We start from the raw sequence: 14,631 nt of genomic DNA, 5'->3' as shown, positions 1-14,631 counted from the left end.
GTATTTCCCTTTGGCTTACACCTCTTGGTTGCAGAAGAAACCTGCGTTGCTTGCGGCTAAACCATAGTTTCATCTTCTACATCAATTGTTTCTAATTCTTTCCCCTTTCTTTTAGAAGATACCGCTCCTCTTTGGAAATAAATGGAGGGCTGCACAATGTTTGTTTCCACTATCTCTTCCTCTGTCACAGTCAAAGCTTCTTTGGTAACATGAGGTTCATTTCCTACAGAAATTATAGGAGACGAGGGCTCTCCCATATCCACCTCTTGAGCTACTAATTCATCTTCAACATGAGCATCTTCAACCCTAAATTGCAATATATCTTCAAATACCCCCCATGCCATCTGAGAAACATCCCTAAGAGAATGTTCTACCAACAATTTTATCAAACCATGATGTTTGACAGAATGATTTCCATTCTTCTGTGTTTCTTTGGCACTTATGGAAATAAGGTGGCATACAAAATTTGGAACATTTACCCTCCGACCATGCCATAAATGACTAAGCAATTTGAAATGGACTGAATGTATATTTGAATACCTTCCATCACAGGTAATGTATTTCATTACATATAATGCCACTTGGGGCCATTCTGCTGGAAGAGATACCTGTCTGGTTCCCTGCTTGTCCATCGTTAGAGGTCCATCTATGGGGTGCGTAAATTTTGCTTTGGTGCTTCTTGCATCCTTTGATTTAGGAAATAGTTCTCCTTCCTACAGCAACCTAATAACTTAAGCTATTCGCTGTTCTGTAGCAATAACCCTTAATCCTTTAACATAAGCTTCCCCTTGGTTGTATCAATGCATGAACTTAGAATCGATTTCCTCATTATAATTTGTTATTTTTAGAAAGTAATCAATCCAACCATGTAGCCAGAAATAATGCTCACATAGGGCATCCTGTAGCAACACATCATGGATTACTAGTTCATGGCGGATAGGATCTCCACCCATAACTATCTCAACTAATGAAATAATTTCCATAGCTGAGAATGAGGACCTGAAGTAATCTGGAGACTGAAAATATTTGCTTGAAAATTCCTTCTTGACTTACTTCTAGTTTTGGCGGTAGAATTCATTACTTACTCGTGCCAAAGAATATCTCATTAAAAAGAATGATGGTAGGCAATGAAATCAAGTTAGTGAAAATGACGGATAATTACTAATCTTTGAAATCAGACCATAAAACACCCCCCAACTTATTTTGGCACATGTCCACACATGCGGAAAGGATATAGGGAAGTGTACGCAGATTTAAAATAGACAATAATTATAGTAAAATAACAAATGCATAATTAATAAAAAATAAGATATGTACATACCTGCAGTCGTGTGAATAAATACTGCATGAAATGGTTAGCCAAAAGAATGGTAAAATGAAATGATGTGAGATGAATGAAATTGTAGATAAAGAAATGAAGTGGGATGACGTGGATGGAAAGAAATTATTTATGGAGAATAATATTTCCATAAGACATGGAAATATCTTTATGAAATGATGCTTGAAGAATTATGGAGTGTTAGGAACGTTCCCTACAGAAGCTGCAGGAACCACACCCCAAATGCTTTTGTTAGTGGTAGTAGGAACTTGTCCAGTTGCTGCAGGAATTGATATTTGATCTTTATCGGTAAATTGTTACAGGAACCGTTCTTTGGTTGCAGACTTATGTTAGAGCCGTAGTCAATGACCATTTACTAAAAGCTTAAATTGAAATGAATCAATAGTGGTCAAGTGAACAACTCCATTTTTGAAAACTTCTTCTATCTCATATGGGCCTAACCATCTGGTTTGCAGCTTTCCCATAGTATCCTTATATCTTGAATCATACAGCAGTGCCCAGTCACCTGCTTGAAATTTCTTCTCCTTTATATACTTATCATGCCACTTAGCTCTCTGATTTTGAATTAGTTCTGTTTGTTGGACAACCATTTTTTTCAACTCATCCAAAGCATTCAATTGTTGAATACGGTCTTTTTGTGCTTCAAAACGTGTCATATTCAATTGTAGAGCTGTTCTTAGAGTTTTTTGTTCAAACTCAATAGGCATCATTGCTGCTTTTCCATACACCATTTCAAAAGGTGTAAAACCAATTGGTGTTTTCCATGTTGTTCTATATGCCCAAATGGCTTTTGGAAGTCTTTGAGACCAATCTTTTTTATGAACAACTACTATTTTAGTAATAATGCCTTCTAGATCCCTATTTGTGACTTCTACTTGTCCATTTGCTTGTGGATGGTATGGGGTAGACTTTCTGTGCCTTATATTGTATTCATTGACCAATGCTGCAATCAATGTGGAAGTAAACTGTGGTCCTTGGTCTAAAACAATTTCTCTTGGAACTCCATACCTGGTAAATATTTCTTCATAGAGAAACTCAACCACTTTACTATCTCTTGCATGTGTCATAGCTCGTGCTTCCACCCGTTTGATTACATAATCAGTACATACCAGAATATAAGATTTTCCATTAGAAGGGGGATCAATTGGCCCAACAAAATCTAATCCCCACTTATCAAATGGTGTAGCTAATATCTGTGGATATAATGGAATCTCATCAGATCTAGTAGGCCTACCCATGTGCTGACATCTATCACATTTCCTTCTATATTGTGCTACATCCTTATATAATGTTGGCCAATAATATCTCATGCTCAATATTTTAAGTGTTGTTCTCTTAGCAGCAAAATGTCCTCCACATGGTTCATCATGAAATGCATGTAGGATATCATATGTTTCATCCTCTCTAACACATCTTCTCATGACTTGGTCAGGTCCAGTATAGAATAAACAATCAACAATCCATGAGAAGTTGAATTTTTTCTCAACTGACAACCTTCTTTCTTTAGGAGAGAAATGAATCGGCATTCTATTAGCAGCTAAATAATTGGCAATATTAGCATACCGGGGAGTGTGTGCCTGTATAAGGAATAAATGTTCATTTGGAAAAGCATCATCTATGGTTGGAGGATCATCCTACAATTGAAGCCTAGAAAGATAATCTACAACCACATTGGACTTTCTTGGTTTATCAATAACTGTGATATCAAATTCCTGCATCAACAATAACCAGTGAGCCAATCTTCTTGTAATTGAAGTTTTATTCGTGAGATATTTGATTGCAGTATGATCAGTGTGCACAAATATAGGATATCCTGTTATATAGTGCCTGAATTTGTTGAGTGCATATATAATTGCTAACATTTTCTTTCAGTGACTATGTAATTTAGCTCAGGTCCTTGCATGTTCTTGCTGATATAATAAATTGCACTCTCCAAATTATCAATCTTTGTCCTAAGACTGCTCCTATGGCATAATCGGATGCATCTGTGTGAATTTGAAATGGTAAGGACCAGTTCTGACCTTTAAGAACTGGTGCTTGGGTCAAAGATTGTTTGAGCTTCAAGAAAGATTCATTGCATGAAGAAGTCCATTTAAATTCCACATCCTTGGTCAAAAGAGAATATAAGGGGCTTACAATTTTGTTGAAATCTTTGATAAACCTTCTATAATATCTGTAATCACATAAATTTGTCCACTTAATTAATTGAATATTTAGTATTTATTTGATTATTTAACCATCAATTAATAATTGATTAATTTAATATATTTAATTAATTCATCTTAACCCTCTTCTCCTATTAATTAAATAAATTATTCAATTTATTTGATTTAATTCACTTAACAAATTCAGACCATTAATTAAATAAATAAATTATATTTATTTAATTAAATATTCTCTCACATTTAAATAAATTAATATTTATTTAAATCCCCCAAAATCCCACCTCTCACATTTAAATAAATTAACATTTATTTAAATCACCTTTATCCTCCACCCACTTGTATTTTCCTACAAATGCAAGTTGCACAACTATTTTAAAAAAATCATTTATTTAAATCACCTTTATCCTCCACCCACTTGCATTTTCCTACAAATGCAAGTTGCACAACTATTTTAAATAAATTATTTATTTAAAATCCTATTTATCCTCACCCACTTGAAACCTTTAATGGTTTCCCTTAAAGTCTTGAAACTTGATGGCTTTAAAGTCTTCAAACTTGATGGCTTCCTTCTATAGTCTTCTTAAGCCTTTAATGGTTTCCCTTAAAGTCTTCAAACTTAATGGCTTCCCTTAAAGTCTTCTTAAGACTTTAATGGTTTTCCTTAAAGTCTTCAAGCCTTTAATGGTTTCCCTCAAAGTCTTCAAGCATTTTAATGCTTTATCTTCTTTTTTCTCATCTAAATAAATTAATATTTATTTGAATATTTATCCAAATGCAAATTACACCATTTAATTGAAATAAATGATTTTATTTTAATTGAAAATACCAAAATTCCTCCCACTTGCATTTTCCTGCAAAATCCACTTGCATGCCTAAACCCCTTCTAGATTCTTCTAAACCTTTCCTAATTAACCTAATCCATCCCCTAAATATTGTCACATTCCTAAGCAAATTGGAGTCACTTCTCAAAGACTCCAAAGTCTTTGAAAAGCAATTAATGCTTTGTGTGTTCAACAAATTAACCTCTAAAGTCTTCCAAACAACTTATGGCTCTTACATGACCATTAATGGTTAATTCCACTTACACCCATGGTTAAGGACTTTGACCCCTAACTTAACCCTCATGTAACCCATGTGTCTCTTCAAAGCATTTATTTCTTTGACTATGGTAACCATTATGTTCCCTCAAGCATTTAATGCTCCTTATCTCTCCTCTCAAGCCTCCTCATGGTGACACTTGTCAACATGGGATTGGGTTGAAAGTTTCACATGGATTGAATATCTTTCAATCCTAACCCTTGTTAAGATTGCTCAATCTTAACCCTTCGTTTTTCCATTTCTTCTATAAATAGAACCCTTCTCCTCAAGCAAAAAAAGGAAGCATTAGAGTATTGTTGTTATACTGGCATTAGCATAGAGCTTTCTCATAGCATCACTATCTACACTTGCATAGCATTTGCTTATCATATTCAACCATCTTGAATCTCCATATGGCATCCATGGCTAGTGCTAAAAGCTGAGAGCTACACTCATTTGGGACTTGGAGAGGAGAGGAACAAGGGAGGAGCAACTATAAGCATCTTGATTAGCTATTTTATTCTATGTTTATATGCTTTCTATTTCATGCTTAAAATCTCTCTTGATATGCCTGTTTAGGATAATCTTTTGTTGCTAACACTAACGTTTGTTTCTTGTGCTCTTGTGTGTGTTGCCATCAAACATATTTTCTAATCCTTTTTGCAAAGCATCAATATCCAACATGACTAAGAAAACTTATGACTTCTATTTTTGCTGGGTCAACTTGTATTCCATTTATAGAGATATGATGACCAAGAACTATACCTTCCTGCATCATCATGAAACACTTTTCACTATTCAATGACAAATTATAGTCTTCACACTGTTGCAAAAATTTCTTCAAGTTCTCCAATGCTTCTTCAAATTCTGAACCATAGGTTGTAAAATCATCCAGATAAATTTCCATGGTGTCCTGAGAAATATCCGAGAATATGCTTATCACTGCTCTTTGAAAAGTAGTTGGAGCATTACATAATCCAAAAGGAAGAACAAAATATGCATATGTTCCCCAAGGACAAGTAAATGTAGTCTTTTCTTGATCCTCTGGGGCAATTTGAATTTGGTTGTAGCCACTGAATCCATCAAGAAATGAGAAATATCACTTCCCTACCAAAGAATCTAATACCTGATCCACAAATGGTAATGGAAAATGATCCTTCCTGGTTGCCAAGTTCAAGGCTCTGTAATCAACATATACCCTCCATTTTCCTCCTTTCTTGGGAACTATCACTAAAGGTGATACCCATTAACTATCCAAAATAGGATAGACAAATCCAACATTTAACAACTTCTATGATTCTTTTTTAACGATTTCTCTTAATGCAGGATTGATTCTTCTTTGTGGCTGTCTAAGTGGTCTACAGTCTTCTTTTATGTAGATACAGTGGGTACAAACTGTAGTATCAATTCCATGCATATCCTTGTAATCCCATGCAAAAGCATGTTTATGACATTTGAGCAAGTCCACAAGTGCCACTCTTTGAGTTTCTTGATATTCTAATATTTGTTTGAATCAACTTCCACTTTGATAGTAAGATCAATCTGAGATACATCAAAAAAATGAGAAGTACAGACTTCCTGCAACAACAGAGTATGCAATATATCAGTGGCTAGAGGCAAGTCTGATTCTGAAATATTTGGTACTAACTCCTGCGGCTGCTAGTCTTGCCTTAACTCATTTGTCAGAATTTTATAAAGAATTGAGTCATCATCATGAAGTTGGATGAATGGTCCTTTATTAATCATCATATGGTGATTGATAGAGTCAACTCCTTCTTCAAATTCTTCCCCCAAATTAGGCCAAACAACTTGTTGTTGATCAAATTGGGGCTGAGTAGGAGATTACAGAGCTAATGTTTTGGTAGTGTTTTGATCTGAGATAGTCATATCCCCTGACCGACATCCAATATATGCATCACCTGTAGCAAGCCAAGGTCTTCCCAAGATCACTGGGTATCCTCCCAATGTGGCCTTAGGAGATAGGATCATAAAGTATGTAAGGTATTCCTAAGAATCCAAAGCAACAACTATATCTTCAATCATACCATTAGGTCGAACTGTAGAACTATCAGCAAGCTATAGGACTGTAGGTGTAGGTCCGAGACTAGTTATTTCAAGGTGATACATAATATCCCTTGTCATAACATTAATGGCTGCTCCCAAATCTATCAAAGCATTCTTTATCTAAGTGCCATTGATGACTATATTCACAATAGGGCTATCGGGATCAGCATACTTAGGAATTGAAACTTTTCCTAACATAATATTAGCCAATTGACCCATTACATGCACTGTTTGTGGATCTTTTTTCTTTCTACCAGGCTTCTTTAGACATGCTTCCCTAAGTGCCTTACTGTATATATGGACATCCTTTATATCTTGTAACAATGTGATTTTAACACATACATGTTTCAGTTGATCTATAATATCAAAATTTTGTTCCTGTTGTGGAGGAATCTCTTTTTCTTGCAGCCTCTGAGAAAATGGGGGTAGTTGCTGATTTTGAGGTATTGAGACTGTTGGATTAGATATTTCTTAATCTTTGGGTATTTTAGATATAATTGGAGGGGATGGATTAGGCAAAGTTGTCCCAGATCTGAGGTGAATATCACTTATAGATAGAGAATAGGTTGGGTATTGATTAGGATCAGTTGAATAAAGTTGTTGTTGTTGCTGAGATTTACTATTAGGATTTGGCATTGGTTGAGATGGCAACTGTGTGGGTTTAGGTGGAATAGTAGTGACTGCAGGGGGAGGCATTATTGCAGGTGGTTGCAGCTGCTGCATAGGCTGCTGATATCCAGAAGACTGATTTATCCATGGCTGACACCCTCTCCATTGAGGAGCAGGTTGCCAATTTCCTTGAGATTGTTGCCACTGTCCTTGAGGTGGAGACCGATTTCCTTGTGGTTGCTGCCACTATGGAGTTTGACTAGCAAAATGCTCCCCTTGGCCTTGAGGACCATACCAATTTGGATAACTACCAAAATTTTGAGAATATGGAGATTGCCATTGATTATTTGGTGCATAGGAATTTCCACTATAATCAGAAAAAGAAAGTGGATTGGGGGGCATACCTTGTCTTGGAAAATTTGGCCTTCTTTGAGCAACATATAAAACTTGTTCATCATCACCTTGTATTGTCTTGAAGTCAGGAACGTCAAGATTTGCAACCATTTTACATCTGCAGTCTCTTTTCCTTTGTCTACAATGAGGGCAGAATTCTGCAAGAACTGCATCAACTTCCTCATGCTTCTTCTTAGCTGAGAGTGTGTCCAGTTGAGTAGCCATATTATTTATGATATCCTCCTTAAAGTCCTTCAACAGATGGCTAAGTTCCATTCTAGAAACTCCATTACCAGATGTTGATGAAGAAACTCCTGGCTTGAAACACCTATTTTTCTTAGAAGCAAATGTGGAATACTTCTGAAAAATTTGTCCAATGTCATTCCATGTGGATTGTGTTATGTCACCTCCTCCCATAAGATCCAAAGCATCAGTGCATTCATCAATGATTCCTCTCAAAAATATCAGCTTGAGAGAATCTTAATTTAGGGTGCTATGCTTGGACTTTTTGACACTGAAAAGAAACCTCTCCAGATAATCTTCAAGACTCTCATCTTCTTTCTGTGTCATTCTAAAAATATCATCCCCATGGTGATCAGTGCCCCTACAATAATCCTTGTACTTTGTGAGAAACAATCATTTCATCTCATCCCATGTAGTGATTGTGCTACTCCCTAGACTCATAAACCATCTTAAAGATGATTCTTTCAAAGTGGCAGGGAATATTTTGAGTCTATGGGCATCTGCAGTATAATCAAAACTCCTACAGAGAACATCAAACTCAAACAAGAATGTGTCCGGGTCCTCTATCACTAATCCATAGAATTTAGGGAAGGAAGAAGCTAGAATGTTCTTGAGATTAGCATTATCATGTTGATCAGAGATAGGAAACTCAAATGTTGGTGCCAAAGGTGGGGGTGGATTATTCCCACTAGGAGGTAGATTTCCTTGCATTGGGATTTTGGGGGAATTCACTAGATGAAGTTCTTCTTCTGGAGGTCCAAAGAGAAAATGGAGGTTGTTCTCATCTTATTCAGATTTAGGATGGTTCAAATTTTCTGGGGTTTGATAAAGTTCAGAAAAAGGATTTACATCTAGGGGGTCAATTCCTGCACGATTAGGATGACTGGGGAGGAATCTACCTTGAGCATCTCTTCTTCGCCTAAGCATGTAGGTTCATAGAAATTACTTAACAATCAGGTCTATCAAAAACAACTAAACTGAAAAATAGAAAGATAATAATCATAATAGGTTCTTAGTTTGACACCATCCTCGACAATGACGCCAAAAATGTTCAGTTCAACAATAGGAATAATAACTATAGTTAAAGTCTCAACCCGAAGTTTGGACATTCACTCTGTGAAGTTACTATCTCCATAGCTAGAGTTCATTTGATTGTCAACCCAGGGACGTAATACTTGAAATGGGTCTGCACTATATATGCACTAAGTTCCTGTGATTGCTACCCTGCATTATTGCAGCGACTAAAATCTTATGCGGGAAAAGTAAGCAAGAATTAAAACAACTGAATGGCTAGAGGAAAAACTCTGCATTAACATAAATTTCACTCAAGAAATACTAACTAAGTCCAAAGCTGCCAAACATGAATTACTCTATTTGCTTTGGCTGCAGGAACAATCAATGGATTTGTTTCCAATGGCTAAAAGAGCAGTCAATGCAAGGACGTCTACTGTAGCAAAAGAAGAAAACTAAATTTAACAAAGGCACATGAACACTCACAAAGTGGGCCCCCTTGGATGAGTTCTTCTAGGCTTCCAAAATAACTTTAAGTGCTTAGAATAACATATCTTTATTCATTGTTTCTCAAAAGTCGATACATTATTCAGAATCAAAAGAAACTCAAAACACTCTGCAATTTTATTTCTAAATCTTCTGCTCTTTTCCTTCTCTTTCCTTCTAACCTCAGAAAAGAGATAAAGACACTTATTTAAAAGAAAACAATAACTTCCTACAATTAAGATCATGCTGATGAGAAGAGGCGGATAACATTCATGAAGGAGAACAGTCAGAGTAGAGCCACTAAAAACGTGGATCTAAACCAAACCACAACCAAAACATAGCATGGCGGTATTTACAAGATTGACACCCACTAGAGTTAAACATCAATGAGTCTTGTGCACCTACTTTTCCTCTGTCGTTCCTTACACTCATCATCCTATTCGCTGATTTGAACTTTTAGTCACCTCCTTGAATATCTCAAACTGCAATTGGCATGACAGGAGAACCTTCTCCGCAACATCTCATTTATTCCTGTAATTCAAAAGAAAAAACATACAAGCATACACATATCTATTTTAATTAATCAAAACATTAATTTCACACATGATATTGCCTATGACAATCTAGATGGCAACAGGGATAAATCACATGGTTGCAGGAAAAAATCACATGGTTGTAGGAATAACTGGCAAAGACAAAATATGATTTAATGGGTTTAGTTAACATCTGAAATGCATATAGTCAAACTTTAATACATCATTACCATCCCATCATATAAATCAAAACATGACAAAAACTTATGAGTTCTAGGAATAAAGAGAGCTAATATCTCAGCTCATCAATTGCTATGGGTTCTCCTAAATTTCCACTTTTAACTCCACATAACTATGCTTCTTGGAAAATTGATGCATGGATTAAGCTAATGGAAAAAAGATTAACTCACTATATTGATGGAACTATAAATGCACTAGTTGAACCTAAAGTTGATCCTAATTCTCATATGAAATGGCTCACTAAAAACATTATGGCAATAGGGACATTGAGGAAGTACATATCAAAGGATCTCATCTTTCACATTGACAAGTGTAAAATAGTTAAGGAAGCATGGGTTGTCTTGGAAAAATTGTATGGTAAAATTGATGAGATTAGAGGCTATCAACTTGATAATGATCTCACTATGTTAGATCCCAAGAACTTTGATACTATCCAAGATTATGTTACCAAGGCAAATGGGCCAAGAGCACAACTGAAGGATTATGGCATTGATAAGAAAGATGCATAGTTGGTATACAACCTTTTGGGAAAGCTTCCATTAGAGTATGCAACATTTGTTTCTAGCTTTCAAACCCATTGCTTGACAATGGGTAGTTCCTTCACTATGTCTTCTTTGATGCATTCACAAAAATATTGATGTTGGAGCAATCTAAGTTTTTGAGCATGCGGATTCTCAACTCTTCCAAGTTTAAGGCTTTGGTGGCTAATCAAGGGAATCAAAAGAATCAAGAAAATGATTTTGTTGGGAAAATGATGTTGTACACCTTGCATAATAATGTTTTATTGTTGTATTATTTTATTATTGTGTGAGGTGGACATGAAATTATATTATAATATCATATTGTATTGTTGCACCTGGGAGCACCTAGATGGACATGCAACATGTAGAGATTCCTTTAGAATATTCTTGTAACCACTTGATGAGTTGTATTGATACATTGAAATTATTATATTGTATTTATTTAATATTGGGAAACATAATTATGATGAAGTACCCAATATTAAATTTGGGTTAAGGGTAGGTAGGAAAAATAGTATATTTTATTGTCACATGGTTCTGGGCACATAGTTTTGATATAATACCACTTAGTGGTTTTGTGGGAGCTCGTGTTTATAAAAGCAACCGCAAGGGTAGTTGTTTGGGTTAGCTAGGTTAGCATTTGTGAAGGAATCATGGCATGAGATGTGTGGATTCATGCTTGGTCACATGGAGTGCTTGGTTATGGCTAAGTTTCAAAAGCTTTCCATAGTTGTATTGTAAATGACGCATTGTTGATAATACATGGTGGATGATACTTTTGGAGGTTGGGTTTTTCCCTCGTGAGGGTTTTCTAAGGGTATATCTTGTGTCACATTTTCATGAGTATGTTGTCTATTCTTTGCATGTGGATTCTACGTGTTGATTTGATTAAGATCTCAATTGGGTTATGTGAAATTTATCATAAATTTGGGTGCAAGTTTCCTTTCAAGTTGTATTAGAGCTATTGGTTTAATGGTGTTTATAACCCTAGTTGGAATCCATGAATGCATGAAAGAATGAAAAGACAAGGCAAGATATATGGTTTTGCGAGTTGTTATTGTAGATCTATGTTATTTGGGTTTGTTGTTATGATGGGTTGTTTGCAGATTTGGGATTGGAAGAATTTGAGTCATTCTAGGGCATCATTAACAAATGCTTTGAATGAGGGTTTTGGGGGTGAGATTTCATAAATGGCCTTGTGGCTGGATTCAGGTTGGCCGGGAGATGGTATATAATTTTCCCTATTTTGTCACATTTGAAAATATTGCAAATTTTTTTTATCACCATGGCCTCGACGACTGTCAAATTTGTGACAATCGGATTTGCAAAAAAAAATAAAAATTATTTCCGTCGGCTAAATTTACCTAGAGAAAAATTTTTAAAAAAAGGATGGGGGAGGGCGTTTTAAAAAAAAAAAGCAAATTGAAAAAAATTTGAAAAAAAATATTATTGGGCGGGGGTCGGGCCACCACCCGTACCCTACCCCACTACTAAGGTGGTAGTGGTACCGCCTATTGATAGTACCACTATTGACAGAGGACTATCGATAGGGTACCCTACTGGGCTCTACCCCGTGGTGGGTATTGGTAATCTCGGGCCCCCACATTAAAACAAAAATAAAATAAAATCGCAAATGAAAAAAATAAAATAAAAAATGAATTTGCATTTTATTAAATGCGATTTCCAATGTTAAAATCTTCCATATTATTATTAAATTTTTGAAGGAAATCTTTAAAATCCACAAATTATTTCCATATAAGGAAATGAGTTTTTTTTATTCAACGAAGCATAACTTCATTCGGGGAGTCCGTTTTTCAATTTCTTATACTTGTTGGAGAGGTGGTTTTGAGAAATACCCTTTCTATAGGTTTGGTTCAATGATTTTGTTGTTTTGGCATGTTTTTGGGAGCCTCGAAGCCTGATACTCTCCTTGATGCAATTTTGGTCATATCTTTTGCACATGGAATCAATTTTTCAATTTCAAATAGGCGTTGGAGAGGGTGTTTAGTGTAATTTAGTTTAGTGATATTATTGTATCACTTTGATGTGTATGAAGAGGTTTACATGTTGTTCTTGGATTGAGGACATGATTGTACTTGATTTGAGACTTGGAGCTTTATATGGGTGGCAGTTGATGCAGATGATGATTATAGTGTCATGGGTATGTAGGTACATGTTTTGAATTGGCATGACATAGTAATGTTTGTGGTGATTTGGTTTGATGTTAGGAGGTTGTTGATTATCTCCTTGATTCTTATTTAGTTCCATGACTATGGTACTTGATTGTGGACATGTTTAGCAAATCGGATCAGATGGTGATTTGGTGTTTGAGTCATGGTTGTCTACATAAATTATTCTCTTTGATAACTTAGTTTGCAGCTTACTAATGTGATGATGAGTTTGCATGTTTAGTGATTAGATCTACAAGTCGTGCAGGTTGTAGATTAGCTACCCATTCACTTGTAGTGGGATGGCTTGGATGTGGACTGTCTATATCCACCAGGTTTGATTCATTGTGGTGTATACTCCTTTGTTGACCTTGTCTGTGGTCATTTGTGCATTGGTATGGTTGCTTTGAGATGAAAAGATGGATGATGTTAAAGTACTTAGATAGTTGGTATGGGACTTGTAGCATGTATTTTCACAATGTCATGATAGCTTGGTTATTTATTTGATTACACTTTCAGCGGGAGCTTTTGACAGTGATGAGTTGGTGGTGTAGGATTGATTCCTGATTGGTGGTTTGTTGGTAGTGGTTGTATCTTCTTGATATGGAGTTCATGGTTTACTTGTTATTATTGACATTTCAGTTGATGTGTGTAAACCTCGATGTTCTTCATTTAGGAGATGGTTTATCATGATGTTATGGAGAGCTTGGTATCATGGTTTAGTGGAAGCTTGTAGCAGTGATGTGTATTCACCACGTTGGTTGGTGGATGATCTTCTTTGTGTGCAGATGTTGGAGGATGCCTTAGACCCTATTGTTATAAAAGGGTTCTCTTGAATTTGCGGGTACACTATTAGGAGATGTTTTCATCTTGAGGACTCACAAAGTTCTTGGTATAGATGTGGTTTTATGCTTTCATTTGACTTGTTTATCCTTGTTATTTGGATGGATTATATTATGTCATGGTACACTGTTGATTGCATGCTTAGAGTTTTGGCATGATATTGTTACTTGATATGTTCATATGAGGCAGGTTATCTCTTTGAGATGGATTAGATCATGTTGTCATGTTTATGTTCTTGATTTGGCCATTGGATCTTTGACATTGATCTTGGATTATTCTCTTTGTATTGGGTACATGATCTTTTGCTTGATACTTCATGATATTGTTGGGTTGTATTTGGAGTTTGGCATGGATTGACCAGTTATAGGTGCTCATGGATACATTGAGATGTAGGTGATGTTGGTATTATCTTGTGATTAGAGATATGTGTCGGGATGGTTGATTGTTTCAACAGAAAGACTGAGGAGCATTCACCTGGTATAGACTTGAGAGGAGATTGTTCTTAGTGTGAGTCACGATGACTTGGATAGCTTGATGAGCATTCTCATTCCCACTCTTGGAATACTTGGCAGTTTACTACTTGAGGGGTATTGCCCATTGTTTCCTTTTAGGTGCATTATGTTTATGCTTATCTTTTATAGATATGGATCTTCAGCTATGGATGGATGGTTAGTTCTGGATGATTTAGTTTGAGAGATGTATGGCATTGGTTATCTCCTTGTGCACTTGAGTTGTTATTATGATGGTGGCAGTCATTGATATTAGTTTGGGAGATGGTTTATTGGGCATATTCCCTTGGGATTGGGAATGGATATTTAGTTTGATCTTCTTGGTTATGAGAGGCTTACATTCATGTTGATTACATATTATATATATTTGTTTGGTCCAAGGGACCAAACATGTTTTTGAGTGTTGTAATGCTTTTCATGTGGGGTTTTA

Source organism: Cryptomeria japonica, chromosome 4 (assembly GCF_030272615.1).
Source record: "Cryptomeria japonica chromosome 4, Sugi_1.0, whole genome shotgun sequence".
NCBI classification, from domain to species: domain Eukaryota; kingdom Viridiplantae; phylum Streptophyta; class Pinopsida; order Cupressales; family Cupressaceae; genus Cryptomeria; species Cryptomeria japonica.
This window is presented reverse-complemented; position numbering follows the sequence as displayed.